We start from the raw sequence: 20,484 nt of genomic DNA on the forward strand, positions 1-20,484 counted from the left end.
CAGCTCTCCACGCGACACACCGGTTGTTGCGTCTATAATATGGCGATTAATTGCCAAAACACTAAAACACCTCTCGTCGGCTCGTCCCCTACCCGTTGCTTCCGCCGCTGTGTCAAGCAACGTGCCGCAGCGCAGGACGTTGCTGCGATCAGTGGCGTCAAAATTAAGGGCGGGGAGAGGGGGGGAGGGGGAGAACCCCCCCCCCCCCCCCCGTTCCTTCCGTTCTGAGATTTAAAGAACTGAAGTAAACAATACGAGGGGAGGAAAGGCAGGAGATAACTTGAGAGATGTGCGCAGTTTCTGTTGCCTTTTATCTTCTCCGGGTGGAGACTCTCTTCTGCCTTAAATACAGATAAAATATAATTAAAAAGAAATTGTAATTACAATCGTAAAGCTATGTAACATCGAGCATATAATATAGTTTCCGCTCAATAAACCGGGCTCAAATTTTGCAGTTATCAAAACTGAAAAAGTTCCGAAAGAAAAAAAAAAAAGAAAAAGGTTATTTTTTTTACGACAAACGAAAGAAAAAAAAAAACGAGGAAGCTTGAAGCCTTTCGCTCGTCGTTGCGAAGTTAAGGTGCATATGCACCGGACTCATGCGTTTCTTCATGCGGCCGACGTCTTCCGGGCCGTCAACGTCAGCACCGGCTCTGAGGTCAAGAACAGTCAACAAGCGAGTTTCGGCGAATTCGGCGTGACATGGTAAACAGTGGAAGCTGTGGCCTCGGTGAACCAATTGGAGCGTGGGGATAAGGAACGTGAGGACTCAACTCTAATATGGACATCATAATGACACCAATAAAGCACATGTATCGAACTCACTTATGTCAGTATCCTTAGTATTAAAAGCCTAACTTCCAATATGGTCTGTCAAATTTGGAGGAAATAAATAAAGAAAGTATCTTTGAAGTAACTGTACCTGTACTTAGATACATTTTTAAGCGAGTACCTAGGTACTTTTCGTATGGGTAACTGTAACTGTATCTTAGGTACATTTTCGAAGTAACTTTTACAACCCTGGCGGTGAATGGCCGGCGGAGAGGCGCTTGCGGTGATTTGACTTTCGGTGAGAAGGCCACGGGGACGTATGCGCGTTGAGGTGTCTCAGGTGAGCTGAGTGCAGCGAGTGACTCGCGGGAAACCGGTGGCAATCAGTTCATCGAACGACGTTTCATCAACAGATCGCTTCATCGACACGCGATGTTTCATCGACAGATTGTTTCATCGACAAATCGTTTCATCGACAGCTTAGATTAGCTTTTTTTCTGCAATAAGTTGCACGAGACTGTCGCCGCGAAGTGGCGTGTACGGGTCGGTCAGATGGGTTCACATTTTTGTAATGAGCCGCAGCAGATTGTCATCGCTAAATGTCGTGAACCGGCGGGAGTGTGGGTTAACGCCGTACTTCTGCCCATTTCAAACACTCTATTCAAGATACTGTATTTCAAATATTGTTTGAAGTATCTTGGTATCTTGCAAATATTTTTGATCGAGAGTATTTGATACGGTATTTTAATTACATTTCTGACTTTTTCGTACTCGTTATCTCAAATACATTTTTGACATGCCGCTATTTTTCGAGCTTTTCGGTATGAAGTGGCGTGGGTATGGGGCAAGCAAACGTGAATATTGTTTCGAGCAATCAAATTCTGTTGCTAGCTCCGATAAGCTACGGTGACTTTGATTGAGCTCGTGAAAACATTGCTTTTCTGCCGATTGTGACTGATATTTCACCCTAAGTTCGTGCAATGAAGGTTACCCCTCGCCTTCGCAAAGGCGCCTTTTTTTTTCCCTAAAGTCAAGAAAATAACAAAGGGAAGAAAATATAAAAAATCACACAAAAACGAGACACTTTTATTGACTTTTTGCTTCTATGTTTGACTCCGCTACGGTAAAACGTCAAGTTGTTTTGTGTGTGTGTGTGTGTGTGTGTGTGTTTTCGTTAGTCTGGTACTTATTGCTTTCGTCAACACTGTCTATAAGCGAGCATTGATAAGCAGAAAACAGGTCAAGAAATGAACTACGAGCAGGATGGCCTCTCAAAATGCCAACAAAGCGTCCCCCAACGTTGAGTGCCTTTTTGAACGCAACCTACTTGAAGAAGGTGCGACCATTGCCATGGATATTATGTGGGCTCTCTTTGTTATTCATTCACTCATTTCCGTATCCCAAGTTTTTTTATAGTGAACCCCCCATATAGGAAATATGGATTGTAGTTAAACGATGCGTCTAATGTTCGCCGCGAGACGTGATATTCAGCGATGTCACTCTAGCTAAAATACCCCCTCCCACCCCCCTTTTTTTGTCCCAGAAATGTTTTGTAGCATGTATCAGTGATATCCTGCTCCTTAAAGTTGGATTGCATAACATAGCCCTACGATGTTTTTTTTGTGTGTTTTTTGCCGTTTTGTGTTGTTGCTTGCTAATAAACCATTCTGGTAAACAAGATTTGTGCAACTGTATAATTGTGTTTGTCACTGATGTCGATACAAATTATGCAATGGGGAAGTATCTTCAAAAGTAATTCAACTACCTTTCTAAGTATTTGTACTCTATTCATGATACTTTACGGTGAAAGCAACTTGACTAGTATTTTAAATACTTTATGAAGCAGGTATTTAGCAACTTAACTTAAATACTTTTATCGGGTATTTTGTCCAACACTGAGTAAAACCTTGTGGTAAAACCTACCGGTGCACAGCCAACTCGCCGCTAACGCTCCCTTTCTCCTACCGCCCGGTACTATAGTACGTAACGACCTACAAAATTACGCCGCGGCTTGTCTTGCGGTGAGTTGGAGAGGAAGAAAAACTCGATATTTCAATAATTTTTCGTGTTAAAGTTAATGAACAGAAACGAAAACGAATGCCGGTGTGGCGATCAGTGAACATTCAAGGTTTAATATAAAAGTTATTTGGCAAAAAGTAAAAAGGTCATTTCATGAACCTTTTAAAAACAGAAAATACCTTATCCTTGTCGGTTTGGACAAAAACTGTCAAAAACACCAAACACATACCTGCAAGCATTCGAACAGTACACACCTTGAACAGATTTAACCAGTTTTTCTGCTAAAGCTTTCCCATGCATTTTAGGATCGTCAATTTTAATTGTAGTAAATTTCTCATCACGCGTCCCATGTTTAAATGATCCATTCAATTTTCTTAACATAACATCAAATATTTTATTACCTAGAAACAGATTATTAGAATGTAAAACTTTAGCTTGTCTTAATGTCTTCATCAACTGATTTCTTTGGTTTTTTAAATGCAGCTAAGATATTAATTTCTCTAGTCCTAGACATCTCTAGGCAGAAAACGGACGTTTACATTGCCTTGTATGCCTTGTTTTAACAGTCTCTAGACGGAAAACGTGCGTTTACATTGCCTTGTTTCAACCGACGTTCTAATTAATTGTTTTGGTAGTGTCTTGGTGATTTTATTTATCTAACACTGAAATTTATATAAAAAAACTTCAGAGCCAAAAGACGCATAGAGATCGATACGTTATTTATTATTTAAATGTCACCACTAACTGCCCTTACTAACGTCGTTTGCTACCGTCCGACAATATTTGCCGGTATAGTTATATGTACATACAACAATCCTTATTCCAGGCTTAGCAATTGTTATGACGAAATACAGCTTCGCGATTTCGACAGCATCAAGCACCGGCTTCAAAGATGAAGCTTTGCTCTTTGTACGGGGTAAACGCACTTTCATCGCTTTGTGAGAAAAGCGAAATGCACTGCATCAAACATTCGTGAAACACAATTAATATGGCACTCCAATCCAGTGCCTCAGTTGAAAGGGTGTTAAGCGTAGCAGTCGGCATTTTTACGAAAAGATTAGGCAAAGATGTCTAACGAGACTTTTCAGGGTCAGCTTTTGCTCAAAGTACTCAAGGTCAAAAATTGGGACTGGTGGCAACAATATATACTTAAACAACCCTCTTCCCTTTGTTTCTTACTTGAAGACAGTAATGCTGGAAGTAGCGCCACGTAAATAACAGATTACTTTTTGGTGTAACGGTCACTTAGATTTAGAGAAGGGTCATTGTAATTGTAATTCATTACAATCTAGCCTCGAGTAATTGTGAATGTCATTCCTCACTTTTTGGTATGATTTAAAAGTCTGCTTGAAGGTTTGATAAAGAGGAGACAGAAAGAGACAAAAGCACACTTCCATTACAGTGAAAGGCAGTTTCAATTACACTATAAATCGGGACTGAGCGTCGATTAAAATTGTTAACCCGATTAATCGCCACCCTTTAATCATTTAATTAATCGATTAATCGGTTTCGCTCATTCCCATGCGTAATAGTTAAAAAATAAAGTCAAAATTAAATTTTTGACTTTTGCGGGATATTTAATAAACGGCGCAATACAAATTCCGATTTTAAATCAACCTTCATGTGCGGATGAAAACAGTCGAAAAACACCCCACTCACAGCTTATTACTTCAGGCGCAGAAGCAAAGGGGTTAGTTTATATTCTCAGGCAATAGCCGAACTTCTTTAATTGTTCACAATACTTTGCCACTGCGCTAAACGGACACTCGCACGGTGTTGAAGTGGCTGGGGCACGTATAACCTTCTCCGCTTGTTTTAAATTACAAATCTCGCCCCTACAGTTTATTTTAGGTCAAATTTTTTTCCTAAAGTTGCCTTCATTGAAGTGTACTCGTCCACGTCTGCATAGTAAGAGGGTTGAGTTTTTAACTTTTTATTTGTTTGTCAAAATTTAAATTTCGGTCTCAAAACAAATAATCGCGATTAAAGCATTCATCTATTAATCGGTAGGTTAATCAATCAAGTGCCAAGCCCTACTATAAACCATGTATGTTATGTTATGAACTATGTTATTTAGGTAGCCTTGAACATGTACAAGGAAAAGTCAAAAAGTAAACGCAATCAGTTATAAAAATCGAAATACCGCGATAGACTGCCGTGCTTGAAGTATTGTTTGGCACTCTAATAAAGTAAGCTGTGCGCACCAGCCCAGCGACCTGCTGGAAATGGTCACATGACCACTGCAATTCCAAAATGTCCGCCTCCTTGAGAGCGTGCACGCGGGAGAAGCAGCACGGTTCTGGGGTGCAGACGGCAAAAAGTCCGCGAGCATTCATCGCAGAATGTTGAAGCAGTATGGAGGATATTGTAGGCCACTTCGACAGATGTACAACTTGTACAAAAAGTTTCAAAGCGTAGAGTGAAGTCTGATTGACGCACCTCGCTCCGCCCGGGCTTAAACTTCGGTGACGCCACACTCAGTATCAGAAGATTCACGGCTTGTACACGAAAACTGCCTTGTCTTTATCAATAAAATAGCTGAACAGTTGAACATTAGGGATGGTTCGGTGCACCATGTGATTTACAATTTTCTGCAGTGCCATAAAGTACCCGCCAGGTGGCTAACAAATCAACTTACTCCAAAGATTACGGAAAGTCATGTGGATGAGTGCAAGAAGCTGCTTCGACACTCTGGAGCTAAATATATATATATATATATATATATATATATATATATATATATATATATATATATATATATATATATATATATATATATATATATATATATATATATATATATATATATATATATATATATATATTCTTCAGTACATTGTCACTGGGGACGAATGTTGAATTCACTATGCCCAGCCAGAGTTCAAACGGGTAAGCAATACTTTGAGGCACACAATTCGTCACCAAAGAAGTTTCGGGCAGTCCTGAAATTAAGATCGCGGTTTCTGGAATAACAAAGAACCAATAGTCGAACATTGCATCCAGGTATGATTCAGTGTCAACAGCACGTCACATTGTGACCTATTCGAGAACAGCTTGAAGTTTGTGACAAGGTCAAAGCAACGTGGTTTGCTGACCTTTGCTGTGTTGCTGGAGCGCGCCAGAGTGCGGCATTACACGGCACGTGCAACGGTAAAAAAGAAATCAAACGTCTACGCTTTTCATGCATTTAGCGTCCGCCATGCTCAACGAAACTGGCATCGTGCGATGTTAATTTGTTCGGACGACTCAAATCACTCTTAGAAAAAAAAAAAGTATCGATAGTCCTCCCTTAGGGGAGGAACGGTCTCGTAACCTATTTTTCGTTAGAAAGGGAGAAACTTTCGTCCCTGAAGCAGGGGAGCAAATTCCTCCGTCGCCAGCATCTCATTATGGCGGCACCAAATCGAGCAAATCGAGCTCAGTAAGGCTTAACGAGGACGCTACGTCTCTTGTACGGGAGCAGCAAATAAAAGCGTAACACGAGCTTTAAGCGAAGTCTGTTTATTTCCGAAGCCGGATTCCCCCCGCAGGTAAAGAAACTGGCGTTTCAAAAGCAGTTACTCAGTCTTTTCGTCGTCAGCACTGCGATGTTAAACGGAGGAAACCGATACCCAGAATTAGTTCGCGCACTTACGTCTTACTTTGCCATTCCTCGTGTCACAATTATTTCGTCAACCGCACATCACGGAGGAATGGAAAACCAATCCGCGAAACCAAAAGCCGCTCTTAAAAGAACAAACCCGAAGCCGCTGTTTATCGCGTATAGAGTGAAAAGGTTAAATCGCTTGCCACCAGATGGCAGGGTCAAGCAGAGTAATTGCAAGGCTAGGTGGCGCTAGGTGCCACCCAATTCATGTTCCACAAAACATACTCTTATTCTACACGAAGAAAACCAGACTGGTGGGTTATAGGTAAGAGCCTTATATATTGGGTGTTCTGGTTTGAAACTCCCAATGTTCTGACTGTTCTGCTTCGGTATTTTGTTATTTTACTGTATGATCATATCTACCGGGTTTCACAATACACGTCTTAGTATGTTTTGTACTTTTGAAGACTTAGGAAGGATGGGTCATTGTTGTACATATTTTTATCCTTCCGAAGGTTATTTTATTAACAAGTGACATAATGTACACAAAACGTGACGCATCTGAGGGTTGAAAACGAGAATGTAACGTGTTTTGTATCTGTATAAAAATATGTCAATAAAAGGCTTAAAACTTATTGTTTTTAGTCTTGGCTATTTCGGCTATATTTTTTTTACGGCTATGGCTATATTTGGGCTATACCTCCCAGCCGTTTGGTGGTTTTTCGGCGGGACCATCTGGCAACACTGCATTTTACAGGGATGCTGTTACGTGCTAGGAGCGGGGAAAAAATCCGTCCATTAAAACAAAAAAACTCCCGTTTAAACGGCGCTCCTTCGTTCCGATTGGTCATGGCAAGTATAAATAAAAAAAGAGGGCAACTCGCGTGAGTCAGCCTTTCTTGGCATTGTTAGATAGTGAGGTCCTGATCCCTTCTACGGTCACCACCTTATCTCAGCTGAGAGTGCACTGTGACGTGGCTGATGGCAGAACGCGCCGATCTAACCTTCTTTTCTTTCGCTTCCGCGATGCTGATAAAGCGCGAAAGCAAAGCGATTTTAGGTTTTACAGAGACTTGGGCCCTTCATCAGGCGATATGGATAAAGAGCCCAAGTCACCGTAAGACCTAAAAATGTCGCATACCAACACGTATACGTATACCAACGACAAACATTAGAAGGTGTATCGACCTCACGTTTAGCAAGGACGTATCCGAAGTCAAAATACAACCAATGACGTTTCAGCATAGCGACCATAAGGCAATGATCACTTTAGTCGCTAAGAATTAAATAATGACAATTAAGCAACGAAGTCGTCTACGTGTCTCCATTGCAATCATATCTAAATCGTATGGATGTCGTATGGTTGTCGTAAAGTTGTCGTAAAGATAACAGCTTCGCTGGTCCTCCATTTTCACGTGCAGTGTATGGGCTCCACAATTTTTTCTTCGTTTGCAGAACATGTTACATGTAAAAAAGAAAAGAAACATAAAGAAGACCAGGACAGGACATTTCACAAAGAAAATACCTGAAAACGGGTGGCTGGAATTCCAAATTAGGGAATTTTTTGCAGAGACGAAGTGATATTAGTACTATAGAAAATTAAAGTTCTGGACCAGCCCCCATTCCCCCGACCTTGAAAAATAACCTTCAAAAAATAACACGAAAACAATATACAAAATGCTCATCCTGTAGGAACGTATTTCACCGTGTCCTGCTCATAAATCGTTCCCAGTATACACCTTTTCCACAAGGGCGCCGCCATCTTGAGTTTCGTCACTTCATGGTGTGCAGTGAAGCATGGTTTCAATTTCTCCACGCCGCTGGAAGGTGTTTTGCCTGACCTATATTTTTTCGCACATTCCAGGTTGAAATCTTTTATTATTTTTTCGTCCCGCATACCAGATAAGGAATACACGTGACTGAGAACGAAGGGAAACTAAGAACGTATACATCTTCTCCCTTCGTGTCAACTAAATTGTAATGCGGATCGCTGAAGACATGCTTTCTTCAAAGGATTTCGGTTGTACAATTCAGTTTGCAAGCCTTTTCAAAAAACCCTTTATATTTTCGCAATCTCACATTAACTCCAACTTTGAAGTTTCGCGTCTTATTACTTTTCGGCGGAGCCATATAAGAGGCCTCTCAACCATAAAGGGAGCGTCGCTGGATCTTCACGACAGGTGATCTGCCACTACCAGCGCACAAGGACATTACAAGGGAACGAGACTGCTTGGCCCCTTTGGCGAGAACCACAGCCATCCATACAGTCCGCCACTAGGGGAAGAGGCCATTAAGGAACCAAATATGTGACCATCAATCCCACCTCGCTGAGCGGAAGGTAGAGGTATCGTTTGCGCTGGGGTGGAAGGGGGAAAACAAGAGTAATGTATTATGTGGCGGCTGTTCATCTCACTGGTAGGCCTAAAAAAATATAAAATTACTGAACTTTTTATCGTTTAAATTTTTATTATTGTAACGTGTTTATAGATATACACCCAATATGTAGCGATCTCTTGTAATAAATGTTTTTACTATTACCGAAACGCGTATTATTTAAGAATTCTACCTCCGGCGACGCGTTCGAGCTCTCAGCAACGACGGCGGTGACGTCACAAAAAAAAATGTAAAGCAAGGTCGCCAGCCCTGGTGTCGTAACTGATATCGCCGTTGCGGAAGCCTCATTAAAAAAGAATTAAAAGAGGAAACAACAGCAGAGAGAAAGTTCAATAAAATATATAAAGTATAAAAAAGATTTTATCAAAATATATTTAAAGAATCCACAAGACACCTAAGCACTTCTTATGAGTTGTGAATGCGAAAGCTGAATGTTCTTCTTCCGCTCCCTTAGTTCGTCTGCGGCGTACTGAAGTGGACGACCACGTTTCGCTACTGCGGAGGTTGCGGCCGACGGCCGAGCGCGCGCTCTCGTGAAGTGGCCCCGCCACGCTGAGCTCAACGGTGTTTGCTCTTCTAAGTCTGCCCGGACGGGCTCTGATGCTGGCTCTGCGGCCGATGGGTCCCTCGTCCGGCGGCCGTGCCGCCGCGCTGCCATGGTGAGGGCTTCTCTGGTGGCAGTTCTTGGAACTGCGCAGCGCGGCAGCCAATGGGAGCGTATCCAAGCGCTGCTACAGACGGCAGGCTTGACTCCATTGGGACAGGGAAGTTTATGTGCCGTTCGATACAGCTTCAAGAGCTGATAACGTCGGTTCTTTCCATTGGATAGTTAATGCTTTCGCATTAAAGGATGTCTAAGAAGAGATTTCGAAACCACCACGAAGAACAAGCCCGAAGCGAAACTGGCACACGCCGACGGAGAATGGATTTTTTTTTTCAATAGTCTCCAAATTTTAGAGCCCATCGACTCACATGAAGATGGAGGACTAGCGAAGCTGTTATCTTAACGACAACTTTACAACTTTACGACAACTTCACGACAACTATACGACATCTGTACGACAGATATACGCTTTACGACAAGTATGCGACATCTGTACGACATATATACGATTTACATATGATTGCAATGAAGACACGTACACGACTTCGTTGTTTAATTGTCTTTATTTAATTCTTAGTGACTAAAAGGATCATTGCCTTATAGTCACTTATGGGCAAGTCCTAAACCCAATTTTTCGAGGCACACCTCGAAAACAGTTTTCTTTTTTTTTTTTTTTTTTTGCGGCAGGTCCCAAGTCTTTTTATCAGCATCGCGGAAGTCAAAGAAAAGGAGGTTAGATCGGCGCGTTCTGCCCTCAGCTTCGTCACAGCTAACTCTTAGCTCAGATAAGTCGGTGACCATAGATGATAACAAGGAATCAGGACCTCACTATCTAATAATGCCAAGAGAGGCTGACTCACGCGGGTTGCCCCCTCTTTTTATTTATACCTGCCACGACCAATCGGAACGAAGGAGCGCCATTTAAACGGGAGTTTTTTCGTTAACATCCATGGACAGATTTTCTTCAGATCCTAGCACATAACAGCTTCGCTGTAAAACGAGCTATATTAAGTGAAACGTTTTCGATTTAAATAAAACTATTTTAAAAGGCGAAACAATTTTCTCTTATAAATGGAATCCATAATAAAAGGTCTCCCGCTCAAGGACCTCTATCCTCTGGCCGAGGAGTTAAAGATAACAAAACATAAGGAGGGAAAAAGGGAACAAATAATTAATAAAATTATTAGAAACAATTACTGGGGAAAATTTCAATCCTTTCATTTTGTTTTTATTTACACAAAACTAAAAAAAAGACCGAAAGAATATATAGAAACTGTACCTGCGGTCAGTGGGTCAATCCATCCGACAAAAATCTGCATGAACGGAATTCAAAAGGGCATCGAAATTTTTAAGTGACAGCAGAGGCCCTTGATGGCAATGTGTATGACTTACACTATGAGAACCTAGATTAATCCTTAACCATTAATGAATTTCTCGAGTCCATTAAAGACAAGACCATGCGAAAGATAATCACATTAAAGAATAAAATTTGTGTAAACATTTTTCCAGGTGTTGAAACGGAGAGAAGACCGTATAGTTGAATATGTTATAGTCCTTCCGAAGATTGATATCATGAATAGCCTAGATTGGGAAAAAGTGACTCACAACAATATTTTCATCAAATTTCAAGAACATGAATCAGAAGTATCCGGTTGGAACTTTCGAAAAGTAATTGGAATCAGCATGGCACCAAATTTCAACCATTGAAAGGGGCAACCCCTTCTCCAGGGATTATTATCGTAATTATCTAGTGTGAGTCGCCATCTCGAAAATTCGGCCCATAAGGTTCGAGCGTCGCGCGTTCGGGGTGAAAATGAGTAGGCACTTTTGAGTACGAAAGAGCAGGACGAAAAGATAAAAGCTACGTCCCGAGAAAGAATAAACTCGAATCTTCAAGAAGACTGTGACAGAGCGTTGCTTGTTCGGCCCTGCGCGTGGCATTATCCCTTCCTTTAAAGGATGCTGAACCGAAATCTGGATTCCACAAAGCACGGCGGCCAAAAGCGTGCAACGGCATGCTACAAACACCAAAACATCACTCATACAGCGATATCTCGAACGGATGACCGTATCTTTTTTAAAAAAAAAGGAGGCGCATTTGACAGAAATGTGTACGTTATGTTTCTCCGAGAAGGAGAGGGAACGGCCTCGTGCCTTCTCCGCCTCGCCGCCTTGAGGGAGCGAAGCGAAGAGAGGAGGAAACTAGGTATCTTGACGGTCACGCGCGTCGTCGGCCTGGTTCAATCTCGACCTCTTTTTCCAAAAATACGGCCGTCCATTCGAGATATCGCCTTACGAGTAGTGTTGTGGGGATTGTAGTGTCCCGCCTACATCTCTCGCGTTGTTTTTTTTTTAAATCCGAATTTCGGTTCACCATCCCTCTAAAAACGCATCGTCCCGATGCAACGCGAAACGAAAACAAAAATGGCAATAAAATATTAAAGACGTTTACAATTTTCTGTAACGCCGAATTAGACTGCAACTTTTAAAGAGGAGGAGGGGAGGGTTCGGAGCAGAGGGTATGCCCCACTTCCTTCCTTGCTGAATTTAGCGGGAAAATTTTACCCTCGTGACTTCACGAGGGTAAATTTAGCGGAAACAATTTTCTGACAAATTTAGCGGGAAAATTTTGCCCTGGTTACGTCACGAGGGTAAATTTAGCGGAAACAATTTTCTGTCAAATTTAGCGGGAAAATTTTACCCTCGTGACGTCGCGAGGGTAAATTTAGTGGAAATCATTTTCTGCCAAATTTAGCGGGAAAATTTTTCCTCTAAATTTAGCGGGAATAGACCCCTCTCGAAAGTCACGTGCCGATTATTAAAAGGTCGGAGCCACTGCACAATGGCGCACGGACTGACATCAAGGAACGTGCAAGTTATTCTATAAGATAGCGACCGTCGGAGCGCTGCCAACGTCAGGAGTCTACGAGCCAATCAAACATCGTTAAAAGTGCAACGTTACTGCGCTCATCATTTTTTTTTTTCAGTTCTTTTTCTGCAAGCCCAACCAATTGCATAAAATGTGCCGTGACGATGTGGTTTTAGTCCGCCATTGTGCAGGGATTCCACAGCTGCCAACACAGGGCAGTATTTCGAAAGGGTAAAGTTTGATGCGTGTGACGTCACGTGTCTCCAATAATGACGTCACCTTCGTGACCTTCGTGAGAACGCCCGTAAACCCTGTGAGGGTAAACCTCGTGAGGGTAAACCTCGTGAGGGTAAACCTCGTGAGGGTAACCCTCACGAGGGTAACCCTTGTGGGAAACGTCCCATAATGCAACGCGCGGTTACGCCGACGGCGTCGCCGCTGAAGCCGGAAACGAGCGCCTAAGAACTCCGCTTTAAAAATAATACGGTGAGACGAAATAAACACGGAGCGTCACAGTCCTAACGCGCATAGAACGGCTTAAGTCGAACTACGTGGACCACTCCGGGTCGCGGGGCAGGCGGTCCAGTGTGTCGTCAATACGGGGGAGCGGATACAGGTCTTTTTTCGTTACCGCGTTGAGCCGCCGATAGTCTACGCAGAATCGAAGCGTTGCATCCTTCTTTCTTACCAGTACGACTGAGGAGGCCCACGGGCTGCTTGAATGCTTGATGATGTCGTCGTTGAGCTTGACCATTTCTTGCACTTGTTCGTGAATGATTAAACTTGAGGAAGAAAACGAAAAACGACGGACAACCGTCCTTTCTCGTTTTCTTCCTCAGGTCTAATTATCCCTACCAACCCGGTCGTTCTGTCCTTGTTCATGAATGGTCTCTCTTTCCTTTGGAAAGACCCGGTACGGCGGCCGATGCAAAGGGAGCAGCACATCGTCCTCGGTAACGATGCGATATTTCGCAACTGTAGTTTCGCGCAATTTCGGCGTCGTCGAAAATTTTCAAAACAAAATCAGGACTTTTTGTTGGCACTGTTAACAGAAAGTCAACGTCAAAAGAAAGATATAAGAAATGTCAAAAATAATTTTATATGGCTAACATGTAAGACAGCGTACTTCAATTATTAAAACTGTTTATTGAGAATTGAAATTTGCTAAACCAAACGCATATTTGTACAGAGAAGGCGGAAGCAAAAGTCGACTGGCTACATCCCCGGCGAAGACCCACGAAGGGGTCGACCCATGATGTTCCTGAAGATGGAGCACCAGCCATCGCTGTCAGGTTCACGGGCTGTAGGGCGAGCCTGTGGAAAGAAACCGACAGAGTTCGATTTGATAAGGTCATACGCGGCGTCCCTAGTCAGAACTACGCGTCTACACAAACGGTACGAGCCAGATTCCGCCTATCCGGTGCTTTCACGCACAAAGCATCGACACTGGATAAACAGATCTAAAAAAGACAAGCAGCCTGGCACCTTATGCGGATGCAGGTATACACAGTTTATATGCATCCGTTCAGTCTTACCGTGTACCAGGGTAGGGCAGAAATGCTCAAAATAGTATTTGGCAATACAAATACTGGGATACATGAAAATAGTAGCTAAAATACTGATAATCAAGGACATCAGTAAACATATATCGTGATACGTATCGGAAATACATTTTAAAAAGACTCAAAAAGTCTTTGGAAATACAAACACATGAATGACTTTTAGGCAGGGCAGAAATACAAATACTAAAACACTCATAATGCAATACATTTTTCAAATTTTTTGGGGACGCCAACTGAGATGAAGTTTGGTTTGATTTGGTCCCACCGACGCCGAATGCTCTGCGACACGAGCTCCTAAATGTTATCGCGTTAAGACAGAAACATGAAAACGCACAGCTTTACAGGATGGAACAGTAGAACATCACGTCCCACATTCTAAGGAGCACAGGACTGAGCACTGTGCTCACGCAGAAAACACTGCATTGGCAGCCCATGCTACATGGCGCATTGCCAAGGCCCCTGATCGAAAGCATCCTCTTGCAATTCTTTAGACAACAAAATAGGTTCAAAAAATAATGTTTTTATTTCTATTGTTCTTGTTTTTGTTTATTTCGCGCGAAGTTACTGAAGTTTTATATTTGGTCTCGGAGGCTGGGAGGTTTTGCCGACTACACTGAAAACGTGACGTCAAACGTAGTAATTCGATGTGAGCAATACTGTTTTTTTTTTACGGGTTACAAGAAGGTTGAACTTGTGAAAAAAAAAACTGGGAAAGTACACAGGAAAAAATACTGCGTTTTTTTAGACTGCCCGCTCGACTTGCAAGGTATACAACATGAAACATCTCCCAACTAAACATCACGGGAAATTTTAAGCGTTGGTTTCGGTATAACATTTGTTCGACATTTTCTCAATAAGTCTAGTACATTTAAAGATATACGAGAACTATTGACCGTATATTTAAAGATGTGCGAGGCCCAGCATGCCGTGCGAATTAATGCCTCAGTATTCCAGAAATGTGCATGTTTGGACAGCTCAAGAAACCACCGGAGGTCCCCTAAAAACACACACAAAAAAAAATTGTTTCTCTTACCAGTGGGGACACAGTCGGGACACTCATGCCACGGCGCCGGAAGTTCTGCTCCCGTGTTGATGGATGCTTGGGCGCAAACACTTGGCGCACTCTCTTCCAGAAGGACACTCGACCCTGCCGGGGGGACGCTGGCGTGCACAGCCGCCACGGAGCCGGAGTGTCGGTGTTCCCGACCGGCGACGTCCTGGCCGACGATTCACTGTCCACCGAAACCTTGGCGGGCAGGGAGGCGTCCGTTACGTCATCGGGACACGTCGACTCGAATCGATCCCCCAGACCGTAGAGATCGTCCAGTTCCTCCGGGGAGAGCAGGCTGTTCTGAACCCACTGTGACCTCTGCTTCTGAAACGGGGAAGAAGCGACGGTTCTTGGACCCCGAGTTTCATCAAACTCGAATTTCCGTTAGCGCAGTTTTCGATGACGAATTGACAGTGTTTTCTAAGCCGCGGTCACCCAGCTAATACATCGTACAAAAACAGTCCCCCACACACCGTATCTGGCGGGTTTCTTCCTTTTATGAAAATCATGTCCCACGAGAGCTATCTGCAGACTTCTAAGAGGCACGCATATGTAGGAAATTAGCGTCCTTCGAAAGTACGTGAGGCGCGCCCGCAGACGATTCTGTCGCCGTGTCTGCGGACGGTTAGCGCTTTACACGCCATCGGCAAGACGGGGCATGTGGTCGTTCCTTTGTCGCAGGATGTGAATCTGTATGGGCTGCATTCTTTGAAGCGGGATACGGCCTGGCCATTCGTCACATCCCAATACGTCTTAGGGAAACTGGTAAGAAATAGGCCCATTCGTCAGAATCGTCACAAGGGAACACTCGTCCCGCGAAGGTTCGTCGCTGTAAGAGATCGTCACACATAAACCCCAGGGTCGTCTTGTGTCTTGTTCTAGTTGGGTCGTTTAAGAGGTTTTGTTAGGGGATCGACCATGGGGCAAACCGTAACAAGGTGTCAAGGCCAGCCAAGTTTATCGCTGCCAGACTTCCTAATAAAAACAGCGAAAAGCGTTATTGCACACTGGTGAATCTAATGTAAATAATACAAATTTTAATATGACACCAATCATGATGCAGCGCGTCCTTGTTCCGAATGCACCTAGTGATGAGTTAATTTATGACTAAGAGTCCTACGTGACCTGTTGCCCCGTTATCAGTTGGGCTATGACGATGGTTCCATGGTTTCGAAAAGATCCGAATAATAAAACTAGCCACTGAATTTACCGCAATACGGATTTATCCGAATTTAGAATTCACAACGACCAAATAAAAAGCAAATGTAACGGCGTGTTACAACTGAACTTTAGAAGGGCTCAGGGGCAGTGGTCCTGAAGAGATGCCACTTCAGTTTCCTCTGAAATCTGGAACTACTGTCAAAAGCGGTGTACTTTTCAGTTCCTCAAGGTTTCTTTGGGACAACCGATAATAATACGCGGATTTTGTTTATTTATTTTCATTCCGGAACATAGTAAATTAAACTCAGAATTTCACAAAATGGGGAATCTAACAAGAATAAACTCATGTAAACTTGCGAAAAACGAACTCCGAAAACCACCCTCCGAATTTCAGGGAAAACTCCACAAAAACCGAATCTTATCTAGAATGAACCATTACGTGACGAACGGCTGAGCATCAAAAAGCTCACCTTTATCTCCTGGGCGTACTGCCACAGCTCCACTTTCTCCCTGAAGCTCACGAGCGCCTCCCGATTTCTGTCCAGCTGGTCAACTCGCTCAAATGAAAAACAGGCCACATCCTCGACTTCGATGTCCTCACCTGAAAAGCAAATCGTATATGAATGTCACAATAAACAAACCAACAAAGTTTCATGCAAATTCGACGAGAACAGTGGAAACTAAGCCGGCAATTTTGGTTTATGTAGACAAAGCAGAGCAAAGCTTGACGCTGTAGTGAGGCAGGTATACGGAAAACAAAAGAAGCAACCTAAGCACGTTACTTTAAAATTACGGAGCAACGGAAAACATCAAAGTTTACTTCGTAGCGATTTTCCCTTCGACATTGATAAGCAAAATTATTAGAGAAGATGAATCCAAAGCGCATGTTAAAAATTGAATTGTGTACTTACTCCACAGGAAGTCCAGTTCAGTCTCGTCGAAGTTGAAATACGAAGCGGAAGATCCAGAGTTTGTTAGAGATTCCTGGGAACCAAACGTGGCAGCACGAGACAAGGAGTTACTGGAGAGGTCCATAAGGCTGGCGAAAGTTCTCAGTAGACCGCGAGGAAATTTCGTACAGAATGGCAAGAATTACCTCGGCTGCTGCTTTTATAGCTTGCTTCAGGCTTACCCGGACACGCAATTGTGTGTTACACTGCCCAAACCAACTTTCAGGGTCTTTCTGTCACGAGAGTAAAGTGGCCGACCCAAGCTGAACAGTCAGGTGGTGCAGGTAGAGAGAAAGAGAGTGACCCCGAAAAAAAGTCGACCCCAACGTATTCCATTGTTCCGGTGACTTTCACCGCCGGGTCATCTTGACCTCGAATCCTTTTATAATGTCGTCGAGTGACCACGCTCTTAGAAGCAAACTCTATGGGCTGTCTTTATGGACAATAATAAACAATAGACGGTCAACCGAAGTTTCACCGGCTATAGCGCTGCACTTCAAAAGGGGAAAAAAATATATTAAAAACGATATTCGTGTTACTCAGAAATTTTAGCTGAACGCGCGTTGAAATCTTCAACAAACCTTAATGCACAAAGAAACCCAGCAACCCTTCCCACACTGTGACACCAAAAAAAAGTTGTTTTTTTGTTTTTTGTTTTTGTTTGGCAGCTGCCAAACAAAAATCAGATATTTGACATGGTTCTATATACTTAAGTAGAAAATACAAACAATATGAACTCGCGCTGACTTTCAGTTTATTTATTTCAAGGTCATTCAAACGCTGTATATACACTCACTGCCTACACAGTCGATAACCGGGTGGTGCACGAAATCGCCCTATGTCAAAAACCCCGTGTCAAATGCCCCACAGCAGACGCCCCGTCATCTTTGCACCGCTTTCAAAAGCCTTAGTTTCAGAGGCCCATGACGCGAATCCCCCGAGTAAGGTGGTCAGGTCCCCAATCTGACGGCGAAGTGTTCTGCTTTTAACTGTGTGCACGCTACCTTGTGTAACCTAATCTTGCCGTACCCGGGACTCAAGTCAAGTGTGTACGCTACCTTGTGTAAAGTAATCATGCCGTACTCGGGACTCAAAGACATGTGTGCACGCTACCTCGTGTAACGTAACCATGCCATGCCCGGCACTCAAGTCAGGAATAACGGAATAAAACTTCCCGTTCTTCAGGCATGCGCTAAACACATTCACGTATTGCGACGTTAGAAATCAAAACAAGTAAAACATATCAGTCACATGGCAAAACATCTGGAATTCTGAACAAAAGCTCACCTACATTTTTACAAGCCCGGTCAAAAGATCACCAGGAGAAAATTTCATGCTGGTCTGAACACGAGCGCGGATAACTTAGGATCGCGGGTGCGACACTAAAATGCAACCACACATTAAATCTGACAGGCACCTCGTTTGTTGATTAGAGTGGATACAAGTTTATTTAACGATTGATTAAAAGCGAATCCAATCCGCTACTGCCTCCAGCAGTCTTGGTAGGTATCGGTGTACCAGGAACCCCCGTGAAAAATTTCCGACGGTTCTGCAGGCACAGGGTGGTTTTTCACACCCGCTTCACTGGTGGCTCAACTCTCCGGGCTTGTGTGAATATCATGGCAACGAGGGCCTGATCATGCTGTAGGCATTCGATCAGCTTCCAGACGCTTGGATGGGCCTACACTCTAAGAAAAATAATACACCCCAAAACTTTATTTTGACCGTACAGCGCCCTATAGTCGAACAGACGGCCCCAAATTTTACGAGGAGGTTGATAACGGTGCGATATAACTTTTTAAACAACTAAAGTACGTATCAAAGACCACATAAAGAAAACACTGTGTTTTTGCAGTAGGGCCAAGAAACCCCCGATTATTAATATATATATCTTTTTTGTAGTCAGTAATACGTACATTAGCTATCTTAATAAGTTGTACCACACGGCTATCAAGCCCCTCGTAAAATTTGGGGCCGTTTGTTCGACTATAGGGCGCTGAACGTCGAATTGAAGTTTTGGGGTGTATTATATGGGACAAAGGGCCCCCCTTTTTACACCCTTTTTTTAGACTGTAGCTGGCAAGCTTCTGGAACCTGTTATTCCATCCTTCGCAGGCGTTGTTCGTCCGGTCTTCATCTTGTAGTGCGACGTCGTACACATTTCACCGTTCCGGGGAAACTGCGGTCGTCGTCGGCGCACAGTCAGGCAAATCGAAGAATTCGCTCTTTGTACCGCAGCAGAAGGAGCAGAAGTAACACAGAAGGGGCAGTTGATATACGTGCAATCAAAGTAATTCAACAGGTCACCGATGTCACCGGTAGACTTTTCTCTGATGTAGGGCGCAAGTTGTGGTGGAAGGAACGCCAGCCCATCCAATATCCCGCGCATGCCGCCGGAAGGCCAAGATTCCGAGACATTCGGGCTAGTTTCAAAACTTCCCACCACGCGGCGCTCAAAGACCAACCTGCAGAATATTTTTCAACCAGAAAAAAAGTTCCCCTCGCCACACTTCCCATTTCCTCCTCTCCGATAGTTAACTTGACGGCGGGGAGACTCCTTTTGTTGCTGCATCTCGGGGCCAGATAAGCCAAGCTAAGCGCATAATGGGCGATTTGCGGCGGGAGGCACAGCGACCCCATTCCTTCGGCGATACCAGAGAAGCGCCCGAAACCGAACTCTCCTTTCTGCAGCATTTCAGAGCCTAGCCTCTCGGTTTTGTCTCTGAATTTTTGTTTTGTTTTGCGATAAGCATGCTTGGCTACTCCGAGCATTTGACTGCTTCTGCCGTCCATGTAAAGTGACCCAAGGCCATGTGAGGATGGGCATAGGCCAAGAGCCATCGTCCAAAAACCCTAGAGTTCGAAGGAACTACCGCATTTTCCGGACTATAGCCCGCACCCGGTGCATAGTCCGCAGGGAAATATTTTGCGTCAAAAATAAAAGTGTTTTCTTAGATAGTCCGCACCCGGTACACAATCGGCACCCAGTTCAAAGCCCGCACTTAGCACCTAGTCCGAACGTAAAAAGTATCATACTCAGCAGATCTTGACAAACGCCTACTGTATTAGGTCACGATGAAGCTTTATCGTACGTAAATCAACATCAGTATAGTCCGTTACTCATAAAATCCTTCACGATTGTCATAGTGAAGGATCTAGAAAAATTAAATCATTGTATTGTCCGCACCTGTAGATATTTTGCATCGGGTGAATTTTCAACTTTTAAACTTGTATAGTCCGGAAAATACGGTACTACAGAGTGTAATGTGACCCTGGGTGCTTGAAGAGGAAGCGGCGAGCCTTACAAAAAGTGTTTACGGGACGGGAACTCATGCCAGCGTGCGTACTCTAACATGTCCGGTGCTTTTACCCCAACCCACCTGGTGTTGCCTAAATGGGACACACGTTGAAATAAACAGTGCTGGGGGCTGTCAGACCGTTGTTTTTGTTCTGAAATTTGACCGAAACTCCAAATATTGAGATCTGAAAAAATCCATAATACGAAGCAGAGCCTTTT

This window comes from Ixodes scapularis, unplaced genomic scaffold, assembly GCF_016920785.2.
Source record: "Ixodes scapularis isolate PalLabHiFi unplaced genomic scaffold, ASM1692078v2 PGA_scaffold2__306_contigs__length_199485367, whole genome shotgun sequence".
NCBI classification, from domain to species: Eukaryota; Metazoa; Arthropoda; class Arachnida; order Ixodida; family Ixodidae; genus Ixodes; species Ixodes scapularis.